The sequence below is a fragment of the Sciurus vulgaris genome (assembly GCF_902686455.1).
Source record: "Sciurus vulgaris genome assembly, chromosome: 5".
NCBI classification, from domain to species: domain Eukaryota; kingdom Metazoa; phylum Chordata; class Mammalia; order Rodentia; family Sciuridae; genus Sciurus; species Sciurus vulgaris.
The window spans coordinates 133,026,589-133,032,588 of NC_136465.1; the positions used below are offsets into that span (position 1 = coordinate 133,026,589).

The 6,000-nt window shown below is 37.6% G+C and overlaps 1 long non-coding RNA gene across 2 annotated transcripts in view; it reads left to right on the forward strand.

The window, feature by feature from the left end:
• LOC306661965 overlaps positions 1 to 5,526 on the forward strand; it is a 42,152-nt gene extending 36,626 nt beyond the window's left edge. Inside the window, exons 2-3 of one of the 2 annotated variants that reach the window (XR_013764018.1) lie at positions 3,951 to 4,118; positions 4,794 to 5,526. This is a non-coding gene — a long non-coding RNA (uncharacterized lncRNA). The remainder of the gene's footprint in view (positions 1 to 3,950; positions 4,119 to 4,793) is intronic. The other variant, XR_013764019.1, reaches the window with a different exon arrangement.
• The last annotated feature ends 474 nt before the right edge of the window (positions 5,527 to 6,000 follow it).

Sequence of the window (6,000 nt, forward strand, 5' to 3'; positions counted from 1 at the left end):
ACACAGACTCCTTTCCAAGAACACAGACTATGATGGTCTCGAAGATGTATTTGACTAGTTATGAAAGGGGAAAAAAACGGGTGGCTGAGCTCAAATTCTCAGTGCATTCCTGCTAACAGGGGGCTAAGGACTAAGCATTTCCTTAAATAGTACACATTCAATTTTTAACAGGTTAACACCAAATGTAGCAAGCAGAAATGGAAAATTCTTAAGCCAGAATGCAGTACTGAAATTTCAGTTCTACCAGCTGGAAGAAACTGCTCCAGTATGCACTAATTGGTATAAAAAATGTGATATTTTGTTCTGCAGGAGCTCACAAAATTTTTAGCAACTTTATATCAGTATTTATTTGAATATTTTCTTTGTAGTTTGTAAGAAATTCTGAACTAGGTATTCATTAGGTCCCACAGAGAATTTTTCTTTTCTGTGAAAAACTCTTTAGGTTGGGCATGGCGGCCCATGCTTATAATCCCAGAGGCTGGAGTGACTGAAGCAGGAGGATCACAAGTTCAAAGCCACCCTTAGCAACTTAGCAAGGCCCTAAGCAACTTAGACCCTGTTTCAAAAATTTCAAATAAAAAAATTAAAAAGAAACAGCCTCAGGATGTGGCTCAATGGTTAAGCACCCCGGCATTCAAACACCAGTACCAAAAAACAAAAAAAAAAAACAAAAACAAAAACAAAACAACAACAACAAAAAGATTTCCTTACTAGAATTCAAGACTCCTCTTATTTAAATGGCAGAAGAAAATAAGATTTAAGTGGAGTAATAAATCCCAAATAATTTATATTTAGTTTTTGCATGATCAGAGAAAAAGGATAGACACACATTCAGACAAGGGTCCTTCCCACATGGGACCAATTCCAACACCCACCACAAACTTTATACATTCATCTCCTAGCTTGCTTATCACATGTATTAGTGGCAGGAGAACAAAGTAGGTTAGGGGTTGGGTAACCATATAAGGTACTATTCAAACAAGGCACTTTCAAGGGTTAATAAAGTCACATTAATTACACTGGGACAACCAAAGTAAACTGGAGTCATCCTGGGAATATGGAGATATTGAAGTCACCCCCATCAAAAGCCTGTGTTCCAAGCTCAGACTTTGCCAGTGGGCAGGGAGAAACAATTGAAGACTTTTGAGTATTACATCACCAGAACTTCAGGAAGCTTAGTATAGAAGTAGATTATGGCTGGACTAGAACAGAGGGTGACTGAGTCCCCAAAAGCCTGAGAGTGTTCTTAGGGCACCAGGAAAGAAATAATGACAGACCAGGTTACGATGGTGGCAGGAAAAACAGAAAACCCATATGAGAGATGAGGCAGTTATGTCATACAAGTCATAAAACTAGTCCAAGTAGTTAGAAAGTATTGTACCCCTCTTAAGACTTTGATAGGAAAGGTCAGACACAGTAGAGCACCTGGTAGCAGGGAAAAACAAGGGTTGCTCAAATTCCAGGGCAAAAGCTGTTTGCTCTCTACCCATCTTTCGTATTTCCTGTTCAAATGAGTGATAGGATCACAGCATGTGCTTCTTCCCAGAAAGAACTGGAGCCTTCCACATTCTGCTTGTTACCACGGGGAGGCACAGACAAGCCAAGAGGTTCTGTCACCAGTGGGGTAACAAAATGCCACCAACAATCGCTCCAGACACCACTTGGTGGCACCAGTATCTTGAACTGCTTGAATGTAACTTGATATCTCTTGGTCTTCGGCCGAAAACTCCTGAAGATCTTCAGTCAATTCCCACATTTTGCTTTCTCCATATGACTTCTTCTACAGCTTTCACATCTTCCCCTATCTATAGAGGTTCTGAAAACCAGAGGATGAGAATGTTTAATGTGATAATTATTACAAAAATCCCTTTAAATATACACACATATCATTTTGCATACATGTGAGCATAGCTTTCATACCAGATTTTTTTTCTGTTAGTTTCTTCCCTTTTTGTTTAGATTTCTCACCTGAACACTGCCTGAGTTATCTCCTGCCCCTTTCACAAAATTAATTTTATCAACCTAGTATGCACCCATCCATATTTTTTTCCATATGGCCTTATACAGATTATGATGATGATGATGATGGTGATGATGATGATAAATGAATTATAAAGAAACAAATGAATACATATTGAAATTATTTTTGGTCATGGATTTGTAAAAATGAGCTCACATTATTTTCTCTTCTTTTCATCTTGCTTCTGACTCTCAAAATCACTGACTGGTAATTCTTTTACGTCAATTGATACTGCTCCTCTTCACTGTGTGGTATGGAAGTGCCTCTTTTCTCATATCTTTACTGGCTATGCATGGTTTTGCATTTTTGCTTTTTGCCAGTCTGATGGTGAAAAATGAGCATTCATCATTATTTTGCTTTTTGTTTTCCTGACTGTGTTATTTTACCATCTTTTCAGACTCTTTGGCCATTTTGATTTGGTCCTTTGTGGTTTTCTCCCCAAAGCAAAGATTCTTTTTTAGTAAAGAATTTTTACTCAGTGAAGAAGCTAGAAGAATATTGCTAAACACATTTTAGAAAGTAGAAAAATAAGATTTATCATAGTCGGAAACTTCTATATGTAGTATCTAACACAAACTAGAATCACTAAAAGCAATATAATCTTTCAACTTTCATTCATTTCATTCTGAAATGTCTATTCTAAAGGCAGAATGTGGTTATTTTTTCTCTTCATAAGAACTATCTTGGAGAGTGCTTTATTTCCAATTGGGCAACGTGCTTTGTTGTATATGTTTAAGTAGAATTAGGTTTTAAAAAGAACCAGTCCCTGGTATCTGAGTGCCATTCAAAATACTCATATGAAAAGAGAGAGAGAGAGAGAGAGAGAGAGAAAGAACAAAAATCAGTAGGGAAAGAAATTGTATTTTTAAGCTTCTAAGAAGATTTTATAAACAATGGAGCCCAGAGAACAAACAAAGCCATAAAATGACTTGACAGTGTCCTTTTAAGTGAACATATGTGAATTTTATGCATCCATATGTGTTCACATATGCCCTACATATGCACAGCCAGCTGCCAGCCAACTAGATTGTTCAATGTGTATGTTTACTGTAAAACAAGCCGAAAGTGTTTGGCCTCTTTGTTAGAGAAACAGCTCATAATTTCAAGTATACAAATGTCAGTTGTTTCTCATTTCTTTTTCTCCCTAGCCAAATGAGCTGTTGATGCTCAATTTGGCAGGATTCTAACTGAGGCTGACTCTTGGCCAGTCACAGAAACCTGGTCCTGAAAGCTTGGGAAATTTTTACAAGAATAAGGAGCTTTTTCTTAATGGCTCCCTAAACCATCGAAAGTTTTCTTAGAGCCTCAGCCAGTTCTTTCCCACTCATTATTACAAAGGACAACCACTAACATCGTTTGGACACCAATGGATGGAGTCCAGGTGTGGCAGGAGGGTATCAAGTCCTCCGCCACTTCAGTCAATACTCTTTCAGACCTTCTTTTAACAGAGAGGAGCCAGGGGGCAAGAGGAGCAGTGTAAAGATTTTATTTGTGATAACGATTTAGCTCTGAGCCCTCAGGGTCTGGTCTTCTATTTCACCTTTTATGGCAGTACCCTGGATCTGATGAAGTGAAGTTTGGACGAATTTCCAATTGAAGGCAAAGGTTTTAAACCAATTGTACATCTGCCTCCACAATCACAGTTAAACCCAGTTATCACTGTTAGCATTCTCTGCTGCCTGAAGAATGGGAAGAGAAAGCACATACAGAGGCAGATTGTGGTGAAAAGAGTTTGTACTTTGGAGTGGGGGGGGTCTGAGTCTGACATTTTCCCTATTCCTATCTTCAAAATCATCATTTTAAAAATACAGGTAGCTTGCCATAGAGTTTGTTTAATTATCCTTTTATTTGGGGCATTTAATTGTATGCAACTCAACAATAAATAACATGGAAGTAATTTCTCTTTTTCTTCTCTTGTGCTGTTTTTCAGAGACCAAAGAGTTTCAAGTCTACAAATTTCAGTGGTGAGCTGGAGAATTCTGACTATGTAACCATAGGTAAGCAGTTTCACACCTCCAACTCCAGTTGCCTCATCAGCTAGATGAGAATGGCAAGGACTATTTCCTGTTTCTTATGAAACTGAAATAAGATAACCCAGGTAAAGAACAATGCATAGTACCAAAGATATAGTAAGTGCTAGGTAAATGTAAGTTTTCTTCTTTCCTTTTCCACCTTCTCTCTAGTCCCTGAAAAACAGAGACATGAGAACCAGAAATATTTCATGTTCTAGGCAATAATTCAAAGGCCTCCAATCTCAAAGGGAGAAAAGACTGAATTCAACACAGAAAGTACAATTAAACTGTTATCTTTTGCCATCATTAGCAGATATGGGTCTGATAAAAATTGTGGACATTCATTTGAAAACATTCATAAATGCAGACTCATTTATTGAGCACCTTTTTATGTCTATAATAGTGCCTAGAAAATGGTGAGTATCCATACATACTTCTTAAACATAGGAGTGCAAACCAAGTCCTAAGAGCACACCATCATGATTTCTTCCCAATTGCTCAGGTTTCTGGGATTTGTTGGTGATGATTCTTTACTTTCCAAGGTGAATGTCAGGAAGGAAGAAGTAGAGATATCTGTTGTTACAAACTTATGCAGCCCCTGAAAACCAACTGGAAGAATCCCAAGCACCTCCCTACCTGCCACCACAGGCTCTTTCTACATCTCATCACCTTCCATTCCCTCTTCCCCTTTCCCTATTCGATCTTTCTGAAGCTTTCCAGTATTTCCTCGTGACTAAAAAATAAAATTCCTATTGCTGCAGGTGTCCAAGCATTTAGGACGAAATTGAGCCACTGCTGACAATTGCGAAGAAAGAAAGAACAGCTGTTTGCATCTGGATGTGGGGTAAGAAGGAACAGCTGCTGGCAGCTGTGGCAGACAAGAAAGTGAGCAAGTGAACAGCTGCTGGTGATTCAGTCTAGTGGGCCGCCCAGAATCACTGAGATCCAGAAGACACATCCACAGCTCCACTGCACTGCTTTACTGTATCCTGCTCTTCATTAAATCTTGCTTATTTTTCATTAGAGGCATTGCCATGATAACTACTGAGGAACCTCAGCAGGAATAACCACCACCACTTCCCATCTGTAGGCTTTGGAGAAGCAGCCCAATAGCAGTAAAACGGCACAGACATTTTCATCCTCGAAGGCATACCTATTTTCACAAGATGGAAGAAGACAATCGTTGGCAAAGGAGGGCCTACTAATCAACAACAGAACTATCACAAAATTGGGCAAAGATAATTCTGTTTTACAAAATATTGTGATCATTTTAATGATGACCCCACATTTTAGCATTCCACTAGGCCAACCTAAAAATGTGACAATGTAAGCATAACCTAAACTTGGAAAAACACATTTTAAAACCCTGTCAAAGGTTTCCAAATATCTTTTTTCATGTGCATGTTGTCCCGTGGATGTGTGTATGTCTAAATATTTCCCTCTCTTTTCTTTCATATTTTTAATAAAGGACAAGGAAAATATCTTTGTACTATGCATCAGGTTTGGTTTGCTTTTGTGCTTCATACTGTTTTTTTCTAAAATCAGCCAGGATTCTAGAAAAATCTGAGTGACCTCAAAATATGTCAGTTCATTCCTCATCTTGCTCAACACAGAAGAAAAGCATCTCAAAACTCCAACTTACAGAATTTAATTTTTTTAGTTTCTGAAAGTGCAAGAAAAATAGAAACTACCTTTGATGATTTTCATTGTATAATTATATTCAACTAAATGCTCCCAAGTAAAAGAATAATTTAACAAGTTTTATAATCTACCGGTATTTATTTTTTCCTTTGTATTAGAACTTTATAGTTACACATAGCTAGCTACCTGTATTTATAAAGATTGTGATTTTGAGCATAGCAAAAGGGAAAATGTTTGTGATGTAACAATTCATGGAGAAGAGTTTGCAAAGATCATTTACAAAGAAAACAATTGAATGCAAAATGTATACCTAATTAACACTAAAGA